The sequence below is a fragment of the Sapajus apella genome, unplaced genomic scaffold, assembly GCF_009761245.1.
Source record: "Sapajus apella isolate SASKATOON/1434 unplaced genomic scaffold, GSC_monkey_1.0 scaffold39, whole genome shotgun sequence".
NCBI classification, from domain to species: Eukaryota; Metazoa; Chordata; class Mammalia; order Primates; family Cebidae; genus Sapajus; species Sapajus apella.
The window spans coordinates 19,158,738-19,169,668 of NW_022436979.1; the positions used below are offsets into that span (position 1 = coordinate 19,158,738).

Here is a 10,931-nt window from a genome sequence, read left to right on the forward strand (position 1 = left end):
TCATATGCCTGTTTGTCATTTGTATGTCTTCTTTGGAAAACTATTCTGGCCCTTTGCCCATTTTTTAACTGATGTATCTCTCTCTTTGTGTGTGTATGTGTGTGTGTGTGTGTATGTGTGTGTGTGTGTGTGTGTGTGTGTGTGTGTAAGTTATGCTCTTAGTTGTAAACATAGTTCTTAATCTTTCCATGTGCTTTAATCCCAGCACTTTAGCGGCCTGTCAGAGTCAGCCACTGACTCATAACAGGTGAAACGCAATGAGCATTTCCCTGAACCTCAGTTTCTTCTTTCCTCATGTGAAACAGTGATGACAGTGCATATCTCCCAGGGTTGCTGAGCCAGACTCAACAATTTCCATGAAAGCACTGAGGGAATGACAAATAAATGTGAGTTGTACATAAACCAATTCTCGATGCCACAAAGCTTGCTTTTCCAAACTATTGTCAAAATCCCACCTCATCCAAGCCCTAACTAAAATATCATTTCCTCAAATTCTTATTTCCTGATCCTCTAAGAACCTTCCCTTCTCTGAGCAATTTATTCTCATATTCTGGAACTCCATTGCTTGAGATGACGAAAGAGTTTCTTTATTGTATAAATTACTCCTGCATAAGTCTTTTTGAAAAAATAAACAAATGCATTGATATCTCTCTTACAGTACTGTATCACCTTCTGTCTTTAAATAATAGTTAAGTAGCGTTCCTGTCTTCCTACACTAGACTGTAAGCTCTTTCAATGGCTTCCTGGCTTATTTCTTCATCTTCTCCTCCACTCTAAACACACTCCTACAGGTCCTGGGTGGATGTGTAATAAATAAATAAGTAAATTATATGAACATGCAAGTATCAGTTTTTGATATACAGATACAACTTCGACATCCACAGTTGGGTCTGGTCACTTGTTAAGTTGTGCCCAGAACTTAGGGCTTTCTCATTCTCTGCTTTCCTTAGCAAGGCCGTCTTTTCCATATCAAACCAATTAGAAAGGACACGATCAGCTAACTTACATGAACATACTAACAGATGGGGCAGCAGTCTCCAAGGCCTGGAAGAGGAGAGCAGAGAACCCACTGTTGCCTGTCTACTGGGAAGGGCAACTCCAGACACTGTGGGCCCCGTGGCAGTTAGGAACTCATGGTACGGATCTGTTTCTTGGGCAGATATAGTTGGATGATAGTCTTAAAATCATGTGTCACCTGTCATGAAGCTTGCCAGATGAAATTCTGATTTTATTTCCCAAGAGAATGCACCAACAAATTAATAATCTGATCTTGAAAGGGGTGATATTGCTCGGTGTCAGTCAACAAGGGGCCATTCTGTTTTGCTGGGCAGATAAAATACCTTTCACTCTCTGTGGGGTTAGCTAGAGTGCATGCGGATTTCTCCAATGCTTTGCTTTTGGTTGGAAAAGAAAACATTTGAATTTCAAAGCAACACTTTTCCTAATTCCTATTGAATTCAAAAGCTCTAGTGGTTGAGTGATCCCATTGGTAACGAATACTAAGAGGGCCAGAGTCCTTTTGGGTCCTGTCCTTAAGCTCCCGTTCTCTCCTGCTCTCAGGCCCTATCTGCACCATGCAAATCCAGCACCTCTTCTCACAAGCTGGGCTAAAGGCAGAATGCAATACCCTGACTGAGGAGCCTGGGAATGAGGCAATTTACAAGTGGAACTTGCCCCAGGAAATATAATTTTATGATCATAATATTTTCATTCTTGACAGTTGCAAAATTAAATACCAGAGCCAAAAAAAGTGAAGCACAATTTTGAGGGTATGTTTTCCTAATTCCATCTTCAAAGGAAGCACAAGCCTAGGGTTCAAAATGATGATGATGCAATATTATGCCACATAATAATACACAGATCCAATCATTTTACCAGATAACTGTCAACAGAAAGCACTGACAGGACATTTGGGACTCTGGTTCAACAGGAAGGTGGTTTTTCAAACTAAACTATATTATTTATTGCTTTGTCATTCGCTTTTATAACATGAGGGTGATGGTAATTCTGCTCTTCTGCCAATAAATCTAAAAATTAATTTAAAATGTAGTCAAAACACTTGGCACACTTTAGAAAGAATATTTTTTTAATTAAAAAAAGTCATATTAGTTATTATATAAATGGGTTATATTAGTCCTGTAAAATTAAATCTACGGTGGAAAGGAAGTCAGTGAGTGATATAATCAGATTTCAGAACACATATCATATAAAAAGTTATGTTTCTAAATAAAGTGAGTGTGAAAGAATTCAGGATATATTATCAGTCATCTGAGTTATTAACCTAATAAAGCGCTTTTCCCAAAAGAGATACGGTTTCGCTGACAAAGAAGATAAATATGCCTTCTCATATTTTTATTATTTTCTTAACTGTCAAATATAACTCCTATGTAGTTAAGTTGTTCACAAGGTTAAGTTCTGAGGAAAAATTCTACAAGTGGTTTAAATGAGCCAAGTCAGTTTTGGTTGCGTCATGATTTCCTCCGTGGAAAAAGTCTCGATGACTTAAAAAGGGTTACTTGGACATTTAGCTTAGTGTTTTACCCGAAAAGCACGTTAACCAAAAACAAACAAAAAACCCATAACAAAACAAACATTTAAAGATCTGTAGACCAGATTAGTTTTCTCATGTGTGAGTCCATGGACTCACACACCGTCTACATTGCCTTCACTAGGTCCCTTTCCTTGGGTGTGAATTTTGTTTGTTACAATAAACTACTTGGCCTAGTTATTCATCCATCCTTCGTTCACTCTTGGAAATGGACATGGCAAGATGATGGGTAAAAACAAATAAACATGACTTCTCTCTCATGGAGGTCACTTTCACATGGAAAGATTGGACATGTCAAAAAACTTCATTAACGTGATATAAACATAATACAAGATGTAAAGTGGCATCAGAGCATCTAAGACAAAACAATTAAATGTGATGTTTGTTAAATCCCTCTTTGGGAAATAATTTAAGATTGCAGAAAATATTTCTAAGAAATTCCAATGTAAATACCTTTAAAAGTCCCCACTTTTTAGTATTTGGTGTTATAGAGTTTGTGATTTTCCAGATTTTTCATTAAAAGTTAGTATATATTAAACTCTTGGGATAGTAGCTAGTATGGAATAAAATCTATATAAATTATTATTATCAATATCTTTTGGAGTGAACAAATTCAATTTTTAAAAAATAATCTTTTGTGTAGTTGTTTGAACACTAGTTAACAGGTGTCTATTGTTTTCTTGAGTTAAATCAGCCGCAGATATTTTGATGGACTGTGTAAGGGCTTGCAGCTCCTATGGTTTCACTTGAAAAGATCTTCCCAGACTATCTTAAACTCTCTGTTCAACTAGATTCTAAAGCCTCAACATAAAGATCTTAAATTTTATAACTCTGGATTTAAACTTTTCTTTCTTATGTTTGTTTAAAAAAGGAAAATTTTAAGTCCGTGTTGATTATATTTCTTGATGAACGTGACCATACCAAGAGGTTTTTAAAAAGTTGAGATTAGAAATCCGTTTTTCTTATCTTGATGTGTTGCATTTGAGCTTTATCTACGCTTCTGGTAATATTTCTGTGTTATGTAATTGTTAAAGTATAGTGCTTCTCACCGGGAAGACCATATTTTATTTTTTTAAATACTAGCTTTTTTTAAAAAAACATTTCATGTGTTTTTTCTCCTTTATGATTTTAAAAAAATCAGAAAAATGGCTGAATTGTCACTTTACCTCTAAATTCAAAGAGCACTTTCTAATCATGTGTTAGTATCAGCGTAATCCAGGGGAAGATCTGATTGCTATAAGTCATTCATTCATTCAGCAAATACTGACTGAATATGCAGTATGTTGACCTGCTTGCGGAGGGTCTGCCTGTTTCAGCTGTTATTCTAAAGCGAGTGTTCCCTGCAACTTCTGCTCTGCAGAAGCAAACTGTTCCTTCTTCCATCCTCTTGCCATTCATCACTCTCCTGACCTCCCTTGCCTAAACTGGCGCAATCCTGGTGCTCTAGGCACAGCAAACAACACCAGTCTATTCACCCCGTAGCAGAGCAAGTAAGTGGTTGTATAATTTTCCTCTTAAGTACTAGTAACGCTATGCTATAAAAATTTTAAAACCTAGATTTTGAGACACTGAGCAAGCTAAAATGCACAGTACTTGCTATAGTGCAAGAATACATCTGCCAGCTTAAATGTACTTGTTTTGGAAAGTGCTCAAACCCTTCGCCAGGTGACACAGCACAAGAACAGCTGAGGTTATTGTTATCTAATCTCCTTTCCCTTGTTAACTTTAGCACAGAGAACTGAAATAATTAGGTGTGAAGGCATCTTGATAATCTACCAAAAAGGCCCACTTTTTAGCAGCCAAGTGCTACTTTCTTAAACTTTTGCTGTTTAGTAGTATAAAGCGTAGGCAAACTATATGAAGTATAAAGATCTGGTATTAAAAAGACCCAATGAAGCAGAAGTCGCTGACTCCTGTCAGTAGGAGGAAGAGGATTTTCTGTGCAGCTGAAGGCTTAATGAAACATGTTTCCACCAACCAGGCTGTTCCCTCTGTTGTGTCACCTCTTCAGAGGACTCAGTGCCTCCGAGAAACTGGCTGTCCTTAGCTAGAAGTAGGTACAGGGACTTTGGTTCAGAGGAGACTAGAATGAACATTTATACTAATAAATTGTCTCCACATAGCCAAAGTCTCATTTGAGTATGTTTTTTCGTGTGTGTATTTAAAAAACTTGCCATTCTTCACGGGATCCCATGCTTGTGCTCTTAGAGGATCTTCACAAGTGTCACAGCTCTTGGCTAAAAGCCTATTTTTGCTACAGTTCATTGGACTCCTTGCGGCTGATCCTTGCAGCTGCATTGGTCTCTGAGGGATGCTGAACTGAATAGAACATCAGAAGATTTGGAGCCTGACGGGTTTATGTTACCCCTGTCCTCAAATTCAACTATTCCAGAAAAAAAGTACTAGCACAAGGAACCTGAAAAGAAGAAATATTTCTAGCAATGGATTGGATGAACTCTCCCATTCAAAGCAGAGGATATAATTCATTATAGGAGAGTATTTTTGATTTGTAATTTACCCACTGGGAAAACATCTCAGAAGGAAGACAGAAAAACTGAATTTCTGATGGCATTAAATCAAAAATTTAATAAGCAGGCAACAGATAAATGAACAGAAAAAAAAAACCCAAAATTTCACTGATGAAACTTTCAAATAATGTTCTTTATTAAAAATAAACTTTCCTAAATTATAATATAAAGAAAAATTAGAAAATATAATGAGAACATTACCAGGGCATTTTCTTTTCTTTCTTTCTTTTTTGTTTCTTTGAGGTGGGAACATTTTCTTTGAAAGTAAGACCCTTGATTGGATTCAGGAAAGTGAAAGCTTTCTACATTTTTAGCTCAAATAATGCTTCTCTAAGGTAGAGAATTAATCCTGACCCTACGCATACCTCACCTGTATAGGGAAGAGAAAACCACAGCTTTTTTTTGGGCCCAAATTCCTATTTGGCAAACTAGTATATTTTGGTTTTGAAGACCAGGGTGGAGTATAGCGTGGTATAGTTCCATATGGATACGTCGCACTGAAAAACACCAAAATAAAAACCCATCGTTGCTGATTCCCTGTCATTTATCCAACACATATCATCTTAATTGAACTTAAGCCGCAATGAGAGTTCTTATTGGCCAATATTTAGAACTCCATAGCTACAGAAGTGTTTCCTTTTAACTAAATCCACATCTTGAGTTTTTCAGAAATAATACAGATGAACACATTTTGAAAATATGTTTACCTGTATTATTTCCACTTGACAGTGGCAGTTCAGGATTTAATAGGCATATCCATAATTAAATTATTAGTTGGAGGAACGTTTAGGAAATTACCTGATACAGTCGTATATTACAACTCTTCTTTATAAAAGTGCAACTCATTTCATGACACTATCAATGTAGTTAGACATGACTTAGATCTTTAAAAATACTATAAATTTCTTAAAATGGAAAATGCTAGAAACAGTACAGGCATATTATAAAATTATGTTTTTCAAAATCTAATTACTATATACAATTTAGAATTGATTAAACATGATTAGTCTTTAAGATGAATAGAATCAATTCCAACTTTAGCTATTATTTAATGATAGCATGCTGTACATTAAAATCAGCTGGAAGATAGCCAAAATAAAGCTTTAAGGGACAGTATGATCATTAAGAATTGCTGTTTATCTTACTTTTATTAGAAAGCTAGATGCTGGAATGAATGCAATAATGTCTAGAAATATGAATTTTAATAATTTCCTAAATATTCCACTTTCTAATTCCAAATATCAGGATATTTTAAACTTCCTCATCGGTTCTACTTTATATACAAAAATTCATACAGTATTAATTCGAACTTCTACTTTCAACACAGACATCTTAAAGACAAGGAATTATGTATTTATAATTTCTTAATAAAATTATGTGTATGTTCTTCTTTTTGTTGTGGCAGTTTTTTCATAAAAAGGCTATTGAAATCAGGCTTATTTAAAAATAATAATAATAATAATGTTATCTAATATAGAACAGATGGTAGGAATTCTCTTTAACCATAACTGTATCTACATCAAGAGTGATACTAAAGGAATATTCTCTTCCTCATTCAGGTATTCATATTGCAGGGTGACATAACCAGTGTAACATAACTAGTGATTTCCAGTCACCTTCTGGATTGATTTAGGAACATTAAAAGAAATGCCGCTATTGTGGACTTCGTTTCAATTATTTAATCTCTTTCCAGTTCACGACTTTTACTTTCTCCTGGTTTCAGTAGGAAAAACAACTTCATAAGTGTCTTACGTTATAATCAGCTGCTAATCATCACCAATTCAACATTAGTTTTAAATAGTCTGATTCTATAACAAATTTTTAATGGGGATATTTTCTATAAATTTTATAATAGCTATAGGTAGAAAAATACTATTATCTATATGCTAAAACCTTCAAGTTGTTTTGTTTAAAATATATATTGTACAATTTTCCCTCCAGAAATTTTGATCTATGATACGACAGTTGTAACTTTTACGAAACTGGGATCCTGAAGCCATATTTTCAAATCAGAAATGAAAGCCTCGCTGTTGTTTTTCCAATGTTTTGAGTTTCTTTGACAAAAGGCAGTATTAAGACTTCTATTTCTAGGTCAAGTCTATATTTACAGTAATAGGAAAATATTGAAGTCTGAGGTTACCAGTACAATGTCTGAATGCCAAATTCTGGACACTGGACAAAATACTTTAGACTCAGAGGCCAGCAAAGTCTGGAAGGTGGTGAACAGAGACAGATGCAATATAGCGCCGTAGATGAAAGTCCAAAGTAAGATTCAGATGTAGCCAAAGAGGGTGGGGGACAGCTTGGGGGGATGTCTGAGCTGCATTTGAAGAGCATATGAAAGCAGCTGCCATTGCAGGGAAGATTTAAAGGAAATGACTCGTCAGGGGGCATTGCATTTGCCAAAAAGAAACAAAGTCTGACAGAGTGTGTTTTAGAAATTCCAAAATATTCGATATTGCCCGCAGAAGACTTGGAGAGTGGCAGACAATAGAGGTCTAAAAATAGCCGCAAGCAAAGGTGCAAAGTCTTGAGAGATTATGTCTTTGAATCTGGTTGGCAAAATTGTTGAATTATTAACTGTGTAGTCATGCTGTGCAGAACTGAACTTAAAATGTTCATCTTTTTACAGCATGTCCTCTTAAAAGGTTACTAATACAGGAAAGCAATCGCACAGGTATAAAGTGTGTGTCATTCTTCCCATGGGCCAAGGGTCTTGTCTCACCTGGTGCCACCATCAAGGGAACAGGCACAGCAGTCAGGTGTGTCCTGGGTATTTCTACTCCTCATTCTTCTAAAAGCTCCCCCAAGAAAAACTAATGGGAGATCATGTGCTTGCTGTAGGTCTTTGCATTGTGTCAATTCTAAGAAATCCTTTGGCAGTGTAAAGCTTTGAAGGAAATTAAATTGGACAGAGACCTTCTCTACCTTTCATTCAGTTCATATAGAATCACTTACTTAGCTGGTATTTTTACTCATAGAATTGGACTCAGGACTAAGTCTGTTCATTTAGTTTTCCTTTGAATGTTAAAACATAATGACGTACAAGGCTGTCGCCTCACCATTTATCCCCTACATCCTCATCATTAAACGTTTGAACATGGTTCGTTCCACTGAGATTCTTAGTCTGTATCTTTATATCTTGACTATTTTGACATTTAGAGAAACAGTTTTGAAAACTGCTCTCCTGCCGCTTTCGAACGCTCTTATCTTAGGGCATATTAACGTTGCTACATCTGTGAAACAGGTGGTTCCTACTCAGATCTATCAGCGCAAATTATGCTCAAAGTTCTAAGGAGACTCCCATGTCATCCAGGTTTTGGAGAAAAAAGGTAGCGAATAAGAACATATTTCTTAGAAGCAGATCGCAGTTACTATTTTTTTAAATTTCATGGTAGATTTCATCTTTAGTAGATAGGGGTTTTATTCCAAGTTTTTGACCAAACATTTTTAAATTAACTATTTTCAATAGTATTATACATGATCTGACATTTTTGGTTACAAAACAGCAAAACAAAAGAACCGACTTGCGTAAGCAAGTGAGAAATATTGCTGAAGCAGAATCTAATCCTTACTCGGTCATTTCCTTACCAGGGATTTTATTTGACTAACCAATTTCAATCCACAGTAACAGCTTTGTGCCTAAGACACTACAAATCAAGGAAATACTCACTACAAGGCAATTCCTCCTGTAACTTAGGGTCTGTGCTGTTATCACGAAGCAACTGACAGCAAACATTTGCTGCCCGTGTGAGCGCACATTTGCATGAGGTGTGTGTTGTTTTTGGTTTCACTCTCTATCTCTGAAACCTATCTGCTGGTGAGAAAAACTGCGCAGGAAAAGAAGTTTTACTGCCACATACCTCAGCTGTCCCAGAACCCAATGCAGAGACTTCGCTTCCTTTCTTTCCTTGGATTCTGAGCCGGGGGAGCACAATGGGGGTGTTGTGCTCTGGGCTAGCAAGGCATGCAGATACTCAGAAAGGAGGTGTGAACGGCTTCCAATACCTACACTGTCTGCTTCACAACTACCCCAACTAGATCAACAGGACACCAAGACACTCAGTCCAGAGGAGGCAAGAACAGAATCCACTGGCTACTGCGACCTACACAGAGAACAGAATTCTTTAAGTGAGTACGTAGGTGTGTTAAGAGTTAAATCATTTACGAGGCTTAACAAGAAATGCTTCACAATTTATGTGCCACTGCTTTTCCATGGAGTTCTCTGAATATAAGTCAAAGTGCAGGTCACAAAAGAATCCATTGTTCGCAAGCGAGAAATGTTGTTGGCTGTGAAGGTGGTTCAGAACAAGCCATCGCAGTCTGTTAAAACAGCAGATATTTATTTTAAACCCCAAAGCATAACAATAATGTTTTTTATCTCCCAATTGTTAGAACCAAAATTCGCGGAAACAACTCTATGCCTCTGATACTGTTTTCTAGAAATGTGTGTGTGTGGATGTGTCTGTGTCTGTTTGTTTGGTCAATCCAAATCACACAATCAATGTAAATCTTTCACGCTGAGTTTTGCCCTAGTTATTTTTATGCTGTGCTTTCAGAAAGGTCAAAAAAAGCTTACCTCTGTTAGTGTCGTGGGAAGCCCCTTCTCCGCCTCAGCCTCACCCTGCAGGGTATGCCCTGGGAGCCCACAGTCTGTTAACAGGAAGCAGGTAAACTGGAGAGCGTCCACCTGCGTTCCAGTCCAGCGCCCGTCCAACACACACCTGCTTTTTCAGACCTGCCGCTCCTGTGTCACAGCCACGCACAGGGCCAGCCTTAGCAGAGGGCAACACCCTCCGTTTGGATCCCTCGTTTTCAGGGTGAGCAGCTAGGGAGCTGCTGAGATAATATTGCAGGGAAAGCTTGCCTTCCCAAGACAAAAACCTTTGCTGCTGCCTGATAGCAACATTATCACTCTGCATTCCACATGCTCCAATCAGCTAATTGCAACAGCAGTCAACAGCCTGTCCAAATGGCAGCTTGCAGGCCTGCGTGGCTCTGATCATTGTGTATGAATATGCCCATTGCTTCTGTCTTCCCTGAAGAGATGTATAAAAGAGGCTTCTTCCAGGGGGAAGCTCAGCAGAATGCCACACTGTTTTCCATAAGTAAAATGGCTGGTCCTCCCAGCACGGCTGCAGACAGCTCATTGGGTTCCACTGGCTTTTCGTAGCCATAGCAACAGCCAACAGACAGACTTAGCAAGCATGGCTGATCATGTGCAGCACACCCACACAGCTTGTTAATTTCTTTTCATCAAACTCATCATTTTTTCTGACGAGGGTAGCTTCTGTTATCTTTCTACACATTTCACGGATAGTACAAGTGCTGATTTTTTCCGCTCTCCTGAAGGACTCTTTTTAATCTAAGCCAGGGCTATGTATGAAATAGAGGAAGTGAAGCCCTATTAATGGCTATCCAGGTTAATAACATGCAAATCACTTGAGAGACCCTAACTGGAAGCATTGTGGAAACAAGTCCTACCTTCTAGTCATATAATGAGTGCAGAGCAGAGCAGAGCTGCAAATCGGAGAGTTAGACTTTTTGTTTTTAAATCATAATCTTGTAGCCACTTAATTGAAACTAAATCCTGTGAGTTGTTCTGTAGGGCCAGAATAATAACTAAATCAGGTAGACTATTTTAATAAGATCTATCCATTTGCTTACGACTCATCTGATTATTTTAAGATGCTTTTTATGCAACTTAAAATAGAATTTTAAAAAATTCCATTGTTTCTACTGCAGAAAATGATTCTCTAACCCAATCTTATTTGTAAATTAAGAATTCTTTTTAAAAAAACATCTGAACCTAATTAAAAATTATTTGACTTTAAACCTTATCTTCAAGGCAAGAA

General features: G+C 37.3%; 1 protein-coding gene across 23 annotated transcripts in view; it reads right to left on the reverse strand.

Annotated features, from left to right (window-relative positions):
- Positions 1-10,473, reverse strand: part of SORBS2 (sorbin and SH3 domain containing 2) — a 232,235-nt gene extending 221,762 nt beyond the window's left edge. For 4 of the 23 annotated variants that reach the window (XM_032298818.1, XM_032298819.1, XM_032298824.1 and 1 more), the window contains exon 1: positions 9,656-10,472. The gene's annotated coding sequence lies outside the window, so the exon portion shown is untranslated. Of the gene's footprint in view, positions 1-9,655 lie in introns of all 23 variants that reach the window. The other 19 variants (XM_032298846.1, XM_032298844.1, XM_032298845.1 and 16 more) reach the window with 9 other exon arrangements.
- Positions 10,474-10,931: the final 458 nt, after the last annotated feature.